The sequence below is a fragment of the Chelonia mydas genome, chromosome 7 (assembly GCF_015237465.2).
Source record: "Chelonia mydas isolate rCheMyd1 chromosome 7, rCheMyd1.pri.v2, whole genome shotgun sequence".
NCBI classification, from domain to species: domain Eukaryota; kingdom Metazoa; phylum Chordata; order Testudines; family Cheloniidae; genus Chelonia; species Chelonia mydas.
The window spans coordinates 50021781-50037971 of record NC_057853.1 but is presented as its reverse complement, the minus strand read 5'-3'; the positions used below and the strand labels follow the sequence as shown (position 1 = coordinate 50037971).

The following is a 16191-nucleotide window of genomic DNA, read 5'->3' as shown; positions in this document are numbered from 1 at the left end:
GAAGCTTCCCCAGGTGGCCCATCCAGGGAGACTCATTGCAGGGAGATCATGGTGAGAACAGGGGGCTGAATGCTCCGAGGTCAGACCCATGATGTGCTGAAGGCGAGCAGGCTGCTCTAGTGAGAGTGGGCCTGAGGGGAGACACGCTGCCCCAGAGTCCTGCCTGGCTTCATTCAGAGCAGTTCCAGAGCCCCCAGTCTGGGACCCCGTGACATTATTCCTTCTTTTTCTCCTGTTTTTTGCTTTCCTTGAACCTCCCCCACCCACCGTCCCCTACCAGCCTTTGTTCCCCATTTAAAACCAGCACGCAGCCCATTCATGGGTTCAGGCAGGTGTCACCTTCGCATGGCTCCACTGGGCCAATGGGAGAGAGGGACGGTCAGGGAACACAATCTAACCATGTGTCCTGGCCATCCAATCCCACAGGCCACAGCAGGCCAGTGTCCAGGGTTTGGGCAGAGGTAGAACAAACAGAAAGAATCGGCATCGGCTTCTCATGTCTTTGGCTTGTTGGGCGGTGGGGCCATGCAGAGTTCTCCGGTATCAGAATGGGGATGTCGCTTTTCTCCCCATGAGAGACCTCAGGGAGACTTCCATGCAGATGCTGTGCAATCCTCTCCCCAAGGTTTCTAGGGAGGTCAGCCTTGGTTCTGCCTCCACCCAGGACACTCTCCGCACCACTCTATGGCCAGTTCTCTAGCACCATTGCAGTAGACAGGCTAGAAGCCTACTGGCCCGGGCCATGTTGGGCTGCCATTAACAGCTGCCTTTATGACCCGCAGGAGTGAGATACCAGGCAAAGTAACTGCCTATGAAAATAGTGCCAGTATATTCACTGCCATTGCTCTATACCCATACCCAGGGAGGAACCAAGCTATAGAGCTACATTGCAATGGAGCATGCCCTCCGCCCAGCCTGGCTGTGCTTCCCAGGGTTTGCACTGGAGAGCAGTGCAGGCGATGCACTCCAAAGCCACAGTGTCAGTAAGCATTTCTTATTACAGAGATGTGTGAGAATAACATCAGGGAGCTTTGAGATGTCTCTTTCCCTTTCTGCGCTCCCCCATGTGGAACCGCTCTGTGAAGAGCAGCAACCAGGTACTGACTTTTGCTGAGTCCATCAGCATCCAGTTATTGTGCCCAAACATCTCTGCATCATCCTCCTTGCAGCCCTGATGGGAGCAGAGCTGCCTCAGACTGTGCAAATGCTAGAGAACTGTGCAGCCTGTATTAGCAACAGACAAGAGAACTGTATGGAGCTCTGCAGGCTTCTGGACAAGAGCTGGCAGACACCGAATAGCACCAGGCAGGAAAGAGAAAGACGTGAAAATCCTGGGATGTGGACAGTGGCATGGTGGGATTTTGACCTCCTTGGTTCCAGAAAGCCCTGTGAGACTCCCAGTTAGCCCTCCAAGCACTGACAATGTCCCCAAAGGTATTGTGCCCCACGGTGGGGTGGACATGCTGGAATACCACCTGGGGATGCCCTGTGTTACATCAGCGCACCCCGGCGTAACGTTTGTCAATTTAGTCATGTTGCCATGGCCTGAGATAGACTCCTAGTCAGAGCCTTTCCTCCTCTTCAGGGCTCAGTGAACCTCAGCCAGTGTTTGCAATGACACCTGGCAGCCTTTTGCAAACAGAGTCAACTGGGACACAGGGTTGGGAAGTCCTTCGGTTAGTATCCAGGAGCAAAGGGTAAGGCTGAGGCCATGTCTACACTGTGGGTGATACAGTGGTACAGCTCCGGCATGGCAGCTGTGCTGCTGGAGAGGTTTTTTGGCTTCTGAGCAGTGGTAGCTAGGTTGACAGAAGCATTCATCCATTGACCCAGCCACATCTACACTGGGGCTTAGGTTGACTTAACTACAGCACTTGGGAGGTGGGGGAGGGGGGCTTTCACATCTCTGAGTGCCGTAGCTATGTCCTCCTAATTTAAGTGTAGACCAGGCCCGCCTAGTCCCTCCTGGCCAACACCAGGCCTCCTGGTGCCATGCTTCTGTAGCAACTTCTTTCTTCTAGGCTTGTCTACTCTTATAACCCCACAGCTGCCCACTTCAGTGTAGACACATCCTACACCAACAGGGCTTCTCCCACCAGTGTACGCAACCCACCTCCCCGAGAGGCGGTACCTAGGCTGCCAGAATTCTTCTGTCCACCTAGAATCATAGAATCAAAGAAGATTAGGGTTGGAAGAGACCGTAACTCCCTTGTTAGCCAAAGCATACCCAATAATAAAGCATACCCAATACCAATCCCTGACAAAGTTGCCTTGATCTATTAAGCTGTTTTGGATTTATTAAGTTAGTACTAATTTGTCTTATGAATTAAAATAGTAAATGATTGGATTTGTTTCAAAATCATGATGTTCTGCTACAAGTCTGCTTGTAAGAAAATTGTTTTATAGTCCCTGTGCTGTTTCCTCTAATTGCTTAGTAGATGGATGTATAGTTGTTCTTTATATGAGTGAGCTATGCAAGGATGTGAGGAGATAAGAAGAGACACCAGCTGAGCAGATGGGCCTAATCACAAGAAGAAGGAAGTGAGAAAATAAGGCCTTGGCTACACGAACAGATGTACAGCGCTGTGTGTTAAACCTGCCTTCGTACAGGTGAGTAGGGAAAGCGCTGCAGTCTGTCCACACTGACAGCTGTCAGCGCACTGTCCTGGCCACATTTGCACTGCATTGGGAGCGGTGCTTTGTGGGCAGCTATCCCAGCATTCAAGTGGCTGCAACCTACTTTTCAAATGGGGGGTGGGGTGGAGTGTGACAGGGAGCGTGTGGGGGGGGAGAGCGTGGGGTTTTGGGGGGGCTGAGAGTGTGTCAGCGAGCTGTCTTGTAAGTACAGATCCCCTCCCTCCCCCGCCTCTCTCTCACTCACTGAAAGCAAACGGCAGCTGTTTCTTTTTTTCTCATAGACGAGATAAGCGCCGCCTCTCTCTTCAAGCAAACATTAGCTGTCGGCACTCCCAACGGAGCCCCCCGCCTGCCTCTCACTCATTCAAAGCAAACAGTAGCTGTGTTTGTTTTTTTGATAAGCAGCCCCCGAAACGGAGCTTTGAAACGACACTTCCGCCTCTGGAGTTCACAACAAAAAAAGAGAGGACGCCTCAGTTAAAAGGATTATGGGGAGTTTCCGGAGTTCAATCAGTGCGTAATAACGTTACTCCCCGTTTACACTGGGGTGTCTCAGCCAATGCGCGACAGCTGTTAATCCTCTCAGGGAGGTGGAGTACCAGGAGCGCTCCAGCCAGGGAGTCAGAGCGCTCTACGTTCCTTGCCAGTGTGGACGGGGAGTAAGGCAGAGCAGTCTGCGAGGCATTATTACGGTATAACGTGCAAGTGTAGCCAAAGCCTAAGGGTATGTCTTCACTACCAAAGTTAAAGAGTTTAACGTGGCTTTGTAGAGCTCTCCCAGTGCTGTAAAAAACCCACCCCCACGAGGGGAGTAGCTACCAGTGCTGGGAGCGCGGCTTCCAGTGCTGGTGCACTGTCTACACTGCCACTTTACAGCATTGAAACTTGCAACGCTCAGGGGTGTGTTTTTTCAGCGTAGACAAAGCCTAAGACACTAGTGTCATCGTGTCCTGATGGCTGAAGAGGTGCAAATTAATGACCCTGAAGTGCAAGCATCTGCCCCAAACTAAGAACAAAGTATAAGATAAGGAGCAGCTGTGTAAACACCTAGCACCCAGTTTGTGATTGAGGATTCAGACATCACTGATGAAAGATGACTGTGAGAAGGGCAGATTTGTAATTAATGGATCCCAGCTGACAAAGCAAAATCCATAGACTGACATGAAAGATGACAACTATACAGGTGGGAGGCCAGGAGGCTTTGGGTCATTCTGCAACAATGGAGCATCAGACACCTCTGACGGAGGCCTAGCTCCCCCTACTCGTGTTCAGTGTAGCTGGCCACTAGGCTGACTCGAGCAACAATAAGGACGGGGTAACTATAAACACCAGCTCCAGAACCTATGTGTGTGTGCTAGTTTGAATATATGCATATATTTGCTGGTTTTAATATCTGTTGACATTATAAATAAACATGGCTTATTGCTTTGTCCCCTGAAAAAGATTCCGTGAGTTTTTATAAGCATAACATTTTTGGTGGAGAATTGCGGAATGGGGAACGTGGCCGTACACCACACTTATTGTAAAGTTGAAAGATTGATTGTTTATGCAAAATGGATTGCTTATTTTAAAATTCGTGTGCGCACCCTTTGTCGTAGAGAGCTGAGCAGTCGGAGGAGAACTTAAGAGTGTCTGTTTTGGCATCGGAACAAACTCTTGAGGAGTTTTAGGTGGTATTTTCTGTGTAAGACCCAACTCTGAAGGATATAGGAGTTTGGGCAAATAGTATTTGTGGGTTAAAAGAATCTGAGTAGCATTGCATGATTTTATATCTCTGGGAAAAATGTTTAAGAAACAACAATCTAAAGATGCCCCTCAGGAGAGTTACCTTTTGTTCAAGAAGTCACCCCTTTTAAACAAATTTTATCAAGGTTTGGGCACAACCCGCGGGCTGAACACCTATTGGCAGATGTGCAGGCCATTTTGGATTGAGAAGATAGGCTGGCACAATATATACTCCTGTGCAAACTTTCCACCCCAACAAAGAGAGATTCGGCAGCAATTTATTTACTATCGGAAGCGTGCAATGAGTCATTCGCTCACCTGGCAGCTTGCCGGCAGGAGAGTGTCTCTCTGCACAAGAAACTTTCCCAGGCAGAAAAAGAAGCAGAGAAGTGAAAGGTATTGGCAACAGGAATACAAAGCCAGTTAGATCCCCTTCGGGAAGCACTCAGAGAAGGGAAACAAAAGGAGAGAATATTAGAGGAACAAGCTGGGGAAAAGGATAAAATAGAGAAAGAAAATCAGGAGTTACAAGGAATGATTAAAAAATTAACTCTAGAGCAAGGCAGAGCCCCTGCCAGTTATAACCATTGCGAATCCCTCATTAAACACCTCAGGCAAAAGCTCGGGTTCGCAACATGTCAAATAGCAGCGGTAACAGCAGGAGAATGGGATAATGCCCCTGCTTGGGGAAATGCACTCTAGGATCCCAGTGAAGCGAATATTTGGAATGATCCCAAGAGTTGGGGACCTCTTGATCAGTATCCAGTTGCAGTCATAACCCAAATTGCGACAACCACGAGAGAAGACAATGGAAATAGTACCACTACCACTACAGAGCCCATATCCACCTCTGATCTCCAAGCCATAGCGAAATGACTTGGACCCCTTAATCGTGAAAATTTCTCTAAATGGAAGCTGCGTGCTTTTCAATTAATAGCTAGGGAAGGGTTAACACTCCCTGAGATACAGCATCTACTAACTGAAATCCAGGGAGTCATTGACAGGGTGGGGCAGGACAATCCTACAAATATCCTGGCTACGTTTACAACACTAGGAGAAATGGTGGGCCGCCAACACTTAATGGCACAAGCAGCTAATATGTCACAAAAAGAAAAGGAGTACTTGTGGCACCTTAGAGACTAACAAATTTATTTGAGCATAAGCTTTCATGAGCTACAGCTCTCTTCATCAGATGCATGCAGTAGAAAATACAGTGAGGAGATTTTATATACACAGAGAACATGAAACAATGAGTGTTACCATACACACTGTAATGAGAGTGATCAGGTAAGGTGAGCTATTACCAGGCGGGGAGAGAGGGGAGAAGAAAAAAAACCACTTTTTGTAGTGATAATCAAGGTGGGCCATCTCTAGCAATTGACAAGAACGTGTGAGGAGCGGGCGGGGGGGGGGATAAACATGGGGAAATAGTTTTACTTTGTGTAATAACACAACCACTCCCAGTCTTTATACAAGCCTAAGTTAATTGTGTCCAGTTTGCAAATTAATTCCAATTCAGCAGTCTCTCATTGGAGTCTGTTCTTGAAGTTTTTTTGTTGAAGAATTGCCATTTTTAGGTCTGTAATCGAGTGACCAAAGAGATTGAAGTGTTCTCCGACTGGTTTTTGAACGTTATAATTCTTGACATCTGATTTGTGTCCATTTATTCTTTTACGTAGAGACTGTCCAGTTTGGCCAATGTACATGGCAGAGGGGCATTGCTGGCACATGATGGCAAATATCACATTGGTAGATGTGCAGGTGAACGAGCCTCTGATAGTGTGGCTGATGTGATTAGGCCCTATGATGGTGTTCCCTGAATAGATATGTGGACACAGTTGGCAACGGGCTTTGTTGCAAGGATAGGCATTAGGTTATTTTTATAACAGAAGGGGGCAGGAGGCCCATCACCACACTCTCAGCCGAGCAGGCTGAGGTGTGGCGTTTATTTCCCCACCATATGGACTCATAAGAAAACAGACTGCGGTAAAATTAACACCTGCATTAAAATTGTTGGCGAGCTAGTATCTCCTCAGAAACAATATCCCTACCCAAAGGAGGCAGACGCCCAACTGGTGCAAATTATTCAGCCAGCCCCTACGGATGTGCACTATTTACGAGTTTTGTTGGGCGGATTTAATTTCATGCAGCCACATATCTATAAGGATGCTGAAATCACCCTTCCTTTATGGAAGTTGTTAAAAAAAAAAAGACTCAATGGGCATGAGGACCGGAACAGGATTCTGCCCTGAGCACCTGAAAACAAAAAGCGGCAGCAGTCCCAGCTTTATGCTTTCCCGATGAGTCAAGGCCATTTCATCTGCTTGGCTCCTACTTATACAGCCCAAAATGCCATTACCCTTCTTGGCAACAAGAGCACGCTGTTGACTCATATCCAGCTTCTCGTCCACTGTAATCAGTAGGTCCTTTTCTGCAGAGCTGCTGCCTAGCCACTCGGTCCCTAGTCTGTAGCAGTGCATGGGATTCTTCCGTCCTAAGTGCAGGACTCTGCACTTGTCCTTGTTGAACCTCATCAGATTTCTTTTGGCCCAATCCTCTAATTTGTCTAGGTCCCTCCGTATCCTATCCCTACCCTCCAGCGTATATACCACTCCTCCCAGTTTAGTGTCATCTGCAAACTTGCTGAGGGCACAATCCACGCCATCCTCCAGATCATTAATGAAGATATTGAACAAAATCGGCCCCAGAACTGACCTTTGGGGCACTCCATTTGATACTGGCTGCCAACTAGACATGGAGCCATTGATCACTACCAGTTGAGCCCGATGATCTAGCCAGCTTTCTATCCACCTTATAGTCCATTCATCCATCCCATACTTCTTTAACTTGCTGGCAAGAATACTGTGGGAGACCGTACCAAAAGCTTTGCTAAAGTCTAGGAATAACACATCCACTGCTTTCCCCTCATCCACAGAGCCAGTTATCTTGTCATAGAAGACAATTAGGTTAGTCAGGCATGATTTGCCCTTGGTGAATCCATACTGGCTGTTCCTGATCACTTTTCTCTCCTCTAAATGCTTCAGAATTGATTCCTTGAGGACCTGCTCCATGATTTTTCCAGGGACTGAGGTGAGGCTGACTGGCCTGTAGTTCCCTGGATCCTTCTTCTTCCCTTTTTTAAAGATGGGCACTACATTAGCCTTTTTCTAGTTATCTGGGACCTCCCCCGATCACCATGAGTTTTCAAAGATAATGGCCAATGGCTCTGCAATCACATCAGCCAACTCCTTTAGCACCCTCGGATGCAGTGCATCTGGCCGCATGGACTTGTGCTCGTCCAGCTTTTCTAAATAGTCCTGAACCACTTCTTTCTTCACAGAGGGCTGGTCACCTCCTCCCCATACTGTGCTGCCCAGTGCAGCAGTCTGGGAACTGACCTTATTAGTGAAGACAGAGGCAAAAAAAGCATTGAGTACATTAGCTTTTTCCACATCCTCTGTCAATAGGTTTCCTTCCCCATTTAGTAAGGGGCGCACTTTCCCTGACCTTCTTCTTGTTGCTAACATACCTGTAGAAACCCTTCTTGTTACTCTTAACATCCCTAGCTAACTGCCACTCCAATTGTGATTTGGCTTTCCTGATTTCACTCCTGCATGCCTGAGCAGTATTTTTCTACTCCTCCCTGGTCATTTGTCCAAGCTTCCACTTCTTGTAAGCTTCCTTTTTGTGTTTAAGATCAGCAAGCATTTCACTGTTAAGCCAAGGTGGTCGCCTGCCATATTTACTATTCTTTCTACACATCAGGATGGTTTGTTCCTGCAACCTCAATAAGGATTCCTTAAAATACAGCCAGCTCTCCTGGACTCCTTTCCCCCTCATGTTATTCTCCCAGAGGATCCTGCCCATCAGTTCCCTGAGGGAGTCAAAGTCTGCTTTTCTGAAATCCAGGGCCGTATTCTGCTGCTCTCCTTTCTTCCTTTTGTCAAGATCTTGAACTTGACCATCTCATGGTCACTGCCTCCCAGGTTCCCATCCACTTTTGCTTCCCCTACTAATTCTTCCCTGTTTGTGAGCAGCAGGTCAAGAAGAGCTCCGCCCCTAGTTGGTTCCTCCAGCACTTGCACCAGGAAATTGTCCCCATGCTCTGGGAATCAAGCAAAAGTTTTACATCTTATACTGACCCCAATCCTCAGGTGAAGTACAGAGGATGAATCGCACCATTAAGGAAGCGCTGTGAAAAGTGGTAGACCATACTGGCAAGAACTGGCCTGAAAAGCTACCCTTAATTTTATTTGCAATCTGCAGCAGTGACAGACTGAAAACAAAGATCCAGCCATACCAAATTCTTTTTGGGCAGCCATTGCGATTGATAATTAATCTTGAATTCATCACTAAGAATTCTGAGGAACACCCTACAGCAACACAACATGATTATTTTCAGTGGCTCAAACAATTACAAGAAGACAAGACAACGCTACAGTATAGAGTAAACCAAGCCATTGAACAAATTGTCAAAATGCATCAGCAAAAAGCCACCGAATCGATGCTATGGGAAACTGGTGACCAAGGAATGTATGTAAAATTAGGGAAAAGGTATCATGCTCTAGATTCTAAATGGATAGGCCCTTATCCATAGTTGACCGACTCAGCCCACTGGTGTATCACATTGAAAAGGACGGGAAATGTAATGGGTCCATGTTTCACAGATAAAACTGTTTTCCTAAACTGTTTGTGCTTAATTATTTCAGCTGGAGTACGTTATACTCACCACTCAAGGACTGTGGACACTGTGTAAATCTTTACCCTGAAGAGCACCCATTAACACCAAATTGTTTGATATCTCACTGCGCAAGCATTTTTTATACAGGGGAACACCTCTGGAAATCTGTCAAGTGGGAGAACAAAGACTTAAGTACACAATGTTAATACTTTTGGGAATTAATTAATTAAAGCAGTTAATACTGCTTATGGGAATGTGTGGTCTAAGGATATCAGACACACTTTGGGGAATACAATGGTTCAATTTTTCCAACTGGAATAAAGTCAAAAAGGTACCAGTGCTTAACAATACTCTGTATGGGCCCTTCTCTATAGTTCCTTTACAAGCTTGGGTAAACCTTACCACCGGCTATCATATGTGTGTACCACCCACGGTAACCACCCCACTGGTACAATGATAGATTCTAACCCCTCTTGTAAACCCAGTAAACCTGGTTACCACACTTTTCCACCCTTTACTCCAGTGCCATTGGAAATTCGTACAATAACAGTATGGGTGAACAGGACAGTTTTTGTAGACAATGCAATAGTGTTACTCTTAAATGGCCCTCCAATTAAGGAAATTCCTTACCCACATCTGCTTAAAAGACAACCACCCGTTAAGGCAGCCTGCGGGCCACCCAAGAACCTCCCCATTGCAGCCCGCGGAGGAGAGATGCATGCAGCCACGCTGCAGGCAATATCTGTTGCAGGTGCCGCCCCCTACAGATCCTATTGGCTGGGGAATCACTAGTCGCTGGCAGAGTCAGTCATGGAGGCAGCATCACTTTTTTCCACAATGAATATAAACAAGCCTGAATCCCGAACACAACTATCTGATGCACACCTTGCTGCAATCCTGAAGGTTTCAACTGTTCAGTCACTGAGGCCAAACATCAACAAACTGACAGAACTGAAGCATTGTCAGGTGTCTGGCTGTCATAAATATAAAGGGAAGGGTAAACCCCTTTAAAATCCCTCCTGGCCAGAGGAAAAATCCTCTCACCTATAAAGGGTTAAGAAGCTAAAGGTAACCTCACTGGCACCTGACCAAAATGACCAATGAGGAGACAAGATACTTTCAAAAGCTGGGAGGAGGGAGAAAAACAAAGGGTCTGGGTCTGTCTGTATGCTGCTTTTGTCGGGGACAGAACAGGAATGGAGTCTTAGAACTTTTAGTAAGTAGTCTAGCTAGGTATGTGTTAGATTATGATTTCTTTAAATGGCTGAGAAAAGAGCTGTGCTGAATAGAATGACTATTCCTGTCTGTGTGTCTTTTTTGTAACTTAAGGTTTTGCCTAGAGGGATTCTCTATGTTTTGAATCTAATTACCCTGTAAGGTGTCTACCATCCTGATTTTACAGAGGTGATTCCTTTACTTCTATTAAAGGTCTTCTTGTAAGAAAACTGAATGCTTTTTCATTGTTCTCAGATCCAAGGGTTTGGGTCTGTGGTCACCTATGCAAATTGGTGAGGATTTTTACCAAACCTTCCCCAGGAAGTGGGGTGCAAGGGTTGGGAGGATTTTGGGGGGAAAGACGTGTCCAAACTACGTTTCCCAGTAAACCCAGATAAAGTTTGTGTGGTGGCAGTGGAAATCCAAGGGCAAAGGGTAAAATTAATTTGTACCTTGGGGAAGTTTTAACCTAAGCTGGTAAAAGTAAGCTTAGGAGGTTTTCATGCAGGTCCCCACATCTGTACCCTAGAGTTCAGAGTGGGGAAGGAACCTTGACACTGGCAAACACTTAAAACTCTCTGGCAGGCAAAGTTGTATGACAGTTTTATTATTTCTAAGAAATTCGAAATAAAAAATACAATATAAACGTTTTCTTTTCTGAACACTATCTTCAGTAACATTATTGGCCCGCTGGGAGGATTTGAGGACTGGCACTGGCCCTAAGGTAAATTGAGTTTGAGACCCCTGCATTAAGGGATATATGGCGCGAATTATAACAGCCTTACACATTACAGTTAATTGGACTAAAAATAATCTAACCATCACATGGCCTGAATGTGCACAATACAGCACTCCCTTATTCAATACCTGGTATGAATCCCTGCAACAAAGATACTCCCATCCTCGTAAACGGTGGGCTCTAGCCAGCACCATATTGGGAGGCATCAGAGTAGGGACAGGGATATTAAATTCTGTGGATCTGGAAGCATTAAAGGCTAAGGCCAGTGTGGTGGAAGCTCTGCACCATACAATTGTGCAAGGACAGGAGCACCAAATTTCTGAATTGGTACAAACGGGAGTGGACACACTGTATTTACAATGGCATACCTGGAACCATGTGAATCATACATTTTGGTTACAATATGTTACCATGCGGGACATAGCCAATAAAACAGCTGAGGTTTTGCGGTGCTCAGAGCAGCAACTGTTGGTCATTGTTTTAACAGAAAGAAATGGATTGAATACAAGCCAAAGATATGGCAGTCCTAACTCCCCTTTTAACTGAACATAAGGATAATCTTTTTCTCCCTTATGTCCCACGATTGTTCAAACCTATGGAATCATATGTACAGGCAACCTCCCTAATGGGGCGTGTTACAATATAGGTAATACGAGCCCAGCTACACAGATACCAAAGCACTGTGTGGGCCTTCCTAGCACTTCCAACACTTCAGGGCAGACATATTTGGGTTCCATGACTGGCTGGGTCATATTTAAACGAGAAAGAGGAAATTATAGACCACCGAGGATGTGAGGAATGGACTGCCCAGCAGTGGACGTACCCCACACTGCAAATATTAGAGGAACCCTATTCGCTACAAAACAAAGGTCTGGCTACATGCTATTGGGATGAATTAGATAACAGCACCAGCAACATGTATTATGATGGGAAAGGTTGTGTTTGTGTCACTGGATTAGAGAAAATCGTGTGGCAAGAAAGGTATGCTGTCAAACCTCCTGTGCGGCCATGTATGTGTAATGTGACTATGTTACAAACCTCTACTTAATGTATTACTTTCCAATCCATAAGGATAAAAGTTTTAGCCCAATGGACGCAAGTAATGCTGTACATTTCACTTTTTCCTTGGGAGTCAATTGGACGGTTTTGTACAAGTGGCTGCTAGAGAACAAACAAATTAGCCATTTGACTGCGGTCACACGAGAGCAGATAGAGACCCACAGTCTGGCCATTTTACATCAGGGGTCAGAAATTTTAAAATATCCTCACAAGCTGAACAAATGATGGTGTATCATTGGTATATTTTTAAAGGATCGTCACCTCCATGGACATCAGTCCTTAACATCATGTTTCACCCTATAATTGTCTTCTTTGTTAATCGGAATATTGTTCATCATAATGTGTTGGTTGTGCTGTTGGATGAGAAGAATGTATTTTAAGTTGAAACCGCAAGCACAAATTGTTTCCCAATATATTGCTTTAAAACAATTACATAAGGTTAAAAATGTGACCCATTCAGTATTGTTATTGAAGGTCAAAAGCGGGACAATGTTAGCCAAAGTATACCCAGTACCAAAGCATACCCAATACAAATGTATACCCACTACCAATCCCTGGCAAAATTGCCTTGATCTATTAAGCTGTTTTGGATTTATTAAGTTAGTAGTAAAATGAGGTGGATTTGTTTCAAAATTGTGATGTTCTGCTACAAGTCTGCTTCTGAGAAAATTGTTTTACAGCCCCTGTGCTATTCCCTTTTGTTGCTTAGTTAAAGAATGTATAGCTGTGAAATTGTTCAACAGTCCCTGTGCTGTTTCCTCTAATTCAGGGGTGGCCAACCTGTGGCTCTGAAGCCACATGCAGCTCTTCAAAAGTTAATATGTGGCTCCTTGTATGGGCACCGACTCCGGGGCTGGAGCTACAGGCACCAACTTTCCAATGTGCTGGGGGCTGCTCACTCCTCAACCCCTGGCTCTGCCACAGGCCCAGCCCCCACTCCACCCCTTCCCGCCCCCTCCCCTGAGCCTGCCTTGACCTCGCTCCGCCCCCCTTCCCCCCAGCCTCCTGCAGCCACGAAAAAGCTGATCGGGAGGTGCGGGGAGGGAAGGGGAGACACTGATTGGCAGGGCTGCTGGTGGGTGGGAAGCGCTGGGAGCTGATGGGGGGCTGCTGACGTATTACTGTGGCTCTTTGGCAATGTACATTGGTAAATTCTGGCTCCTTCTCAGGCTCAGGTTGGCCACCCCTGGTCAAGAGGGTTGTTTTCTCTCCCTCCCTGTTCTGTGCTCCCTAAGCCTCCCCCACAGCATCTCCTGGGCTTCTCTGCTCCCTGGTGCTGGCCAGACTCCTCTATCTGCATCTCCCTGGGGCCTGCGGACTTCCTCTTCTCCCAGCACTGCATAAGCTCCCTGTTCTGGGCCCAGCAGCATGTCCCAGCCTCCTGATCAAACTGCTCTGCGGGTGTTTGGCAGAGCGTCCCCCTGGGAATTTCAAACAAATCCGGCTGCCAGTGGGATCTGGGGTGTCAATAGCCCTGCATTGGGTGAAGCTCAAGGGATGTGCTGCGCTCGGGGAACAGAGTTATTGCCCTGAATGCTGCACCAGAGCCCTCCAAGCTTGGGGCTGCCTGGGGCTCAGCGTGGGGCTGATGTGCTGCAGGCATGGAAGTTGTGGGACAGGGGAGGGACTGTGACATTCCCTGTTTGATTGCTATTGCCTGTGGGCACAGGTGGCATCCATGTGGCTGTGCTGTGGGAGGTGCTACCCAAAAGCCACAGGGGTACTTTGGCAGTGTTTGTCTGTTCTTCCTGTTCTGGGAGGGTGTAAGGGGTACAGGGCTGGGGCCCTGCCACCTTCCCTCCATGGAAGTGGGGTTGCAGGAGCATGGCAAGGGGGGAGGAAGGACTGTTGGGTGGAGCCTTCCTGACTGTGGATTTTAACAAGGTTGCAGGGCTCAGAGCCTGGGATGGGGAGAGCTGTCTGCCAGCTCTTGGGAGCCTCAGCACCAATGGCAATCAAAGCATGCTTCCCCAGAACCCAGTCCAGACACCCACATCGCTCCTGACCCAGGATTGAGTGTGGGATCCCCAGATGTCTCCCAGCCCCAATTGGTTCCTGATCCATAAACATGCACACTCTGTGGAGATGGGCAGCTTGTCACCCAGCCCCTCTGATGACCCCAGGGTGCTCCGAGATGCTCACTTCCACTCATGGAGCAAATAGCAGCCACACAGAAGAGGTTTGAGCTCTTCGTCTCCTGGATCCCAGCCTGGTGTGCGATCCCCCGGGCCACTGGATCCCGGCCTGGAGCACCTTCCTCCACCACCAGGTACTGCTCTCTCTTCTGCACTGCTGCTGTTCTGGGCAAAACTCCCAGCAGGCCCATGCTCTGCTCCCGAGCACCCAGTCCCTTCGTAACGCTGGGGTGTGGGCTAGTTCGAGGGCTCACCGGGCTGGTCAAAAAAGCAGGGGATGGGGTGTGTCTTGGGAACCCCTGCAGCAACTGAGCCCCACTTTGTGCCATTAACTCTCCCCGGAGGTGCAGTGGACAGTGCTGGCACCAGACATGGGGCAATGGCATGACTGCCACTTTCCCTGGTATTCAGGGCAGTGCGCACCTCTCCCTCATCAGCGAGCCAGGCCTGAGCAGTGGCAGGAGGTGAACAGCCTGGCCTCTCCCCATGTTCTCTCCAAGGGGGCTGGAGTAGCTGAGCACCTTCCAGCCTCCTCTGCATGTAACCTCGCGCCCACCCTGGGAGCAGCTGGCCCCAGCATCCAGCTGGGAACCGAGGTCCAGAGAGACTTACCCTGGGTCACGTAAGGAGTTTTTAGTAAAGCTGGGACATGAGCCCTGCTCTCCTGAATGCCAGCCTAGTGCCATCCCCCTGGGTCAATCCTTCCTGACTACGTGCTTGCTTGGCTGCACGTGACTGGGCTGGACTGAGTAGGACGTAGGTCTTGGGCTACAGCCAGCCATGCTGTTCCTTCCAACAGTCACTGTGCCCTTCATGGAATCATAGAATATCAGGGTTGGAAGGGACCTCAGGAGGTCATCTAGTCCAACCCTCTGCTCAAAGCAGGACCAACCCCAGCTAAATCATCCCAGCCAGGGCTTTGTCAAGCCTGACCTTAAAAATATCTAAGGAAGGAGATTCCACCACCTCCCTAGGTAACGCATTCCAGTATTTCACCACCCTCCTAGTGAAAAAGTTTTTCCTAATATCCAACCTAAACCTCCCCCACTGCAACTTGAGACCATTACTCCTTGTTCTGTCATCAGCTAACCCTGAGAACAATCTAGATCCATCCTCTTTGGAACCCCCTTTCAGGTAGTTGAAAGCAGCTATCAAATCCCCCCTCATTCTGCTCTTCTGCAGACTAAACAATCCCAGTTCCCTCAGCCTGTCCCCATAAGTCATGTGTTCCAGTCCCCTAATCTTTTTTGTTGCCCTCCGCTGGACTCTTTCCAATTTTTCCACATCCTTCTTGTAGTGTGGGGCCCAAAACTGGACACAGTACTCCAGATGAGGCCTCACCAATGGGGATCTGACCTTTGTTCTGCCGTCCCCGCAGGGGCATGCATCGTGCATTTGCTAGATCTGCACCCAGCTGCTGTAATAAACAACCCCCAAAGTTGAGCTGTGCTAGTGGTTTCTCCTGAGTGGAGCCCGGCTGACACATGCCATCCTTTCTGCCAGGCATGGGCATCATCACTTCCCTATGGCCCAGCTTGGGGGCTGCCTGTGCCCAACCCAGCCTTCCCTCAGCTCTTAGAAGAGGGGAGCTGGGGCTGAAGGGCCAGTGTCCATAGAGGGGACAAGGCCAGGTTTCAGGAGAGCTGGGGACGGGGGAGGGTGCACAAGGGCTCACCGAGCCCCAGGCTCATGGGGGTGAAAGTGGGGAAGGCAGTGTTACCCACACAATCTACAGCACCCGGCCTATACCCTACGGAGGGCTCAAGGCATCAACCAGTCAATTTACGCACTCCCACCCTTTTCCTTCCAAGGGCTCAGGGTGTAAGGCACCAATCCTTATGTGACCCAGAGTGCCAGGGCAGCCCTCACTGAAAATGTCAAGGGCAGGGCAGGCTGCAAACCGGGGAGCAGATACTCCCAAAACTGATGGTTAACACTGAAGTTAAACTCTGCAACCAGTCACAAACTGTGATTCTGGTCCCCCACACTGGTTATTGAGA

At 48.0% G+C, this 16191-nt stretch overlaps 1 long non-coding RNA gene across 1 annotated transcript; it reads left to right on the top strand.

Annotated features, from left to right (window-relative positions):
• The first annotated feature begins 7647 nt into the window (after positions 1-7647).
• LOC122466556 lies at positions 7648-14818 on the top strand. Its single transcript, XR_006292172.1, has 3 exons — positions 7648-7658; positions 10790-10795; positions 14404-14818. It is a non-coding gene; the product is annotated as an uncharacterized LOC122466556 (long non-coding RNA).
• Positions 14819-16191: the final 1373 nt, after the last annotated feature.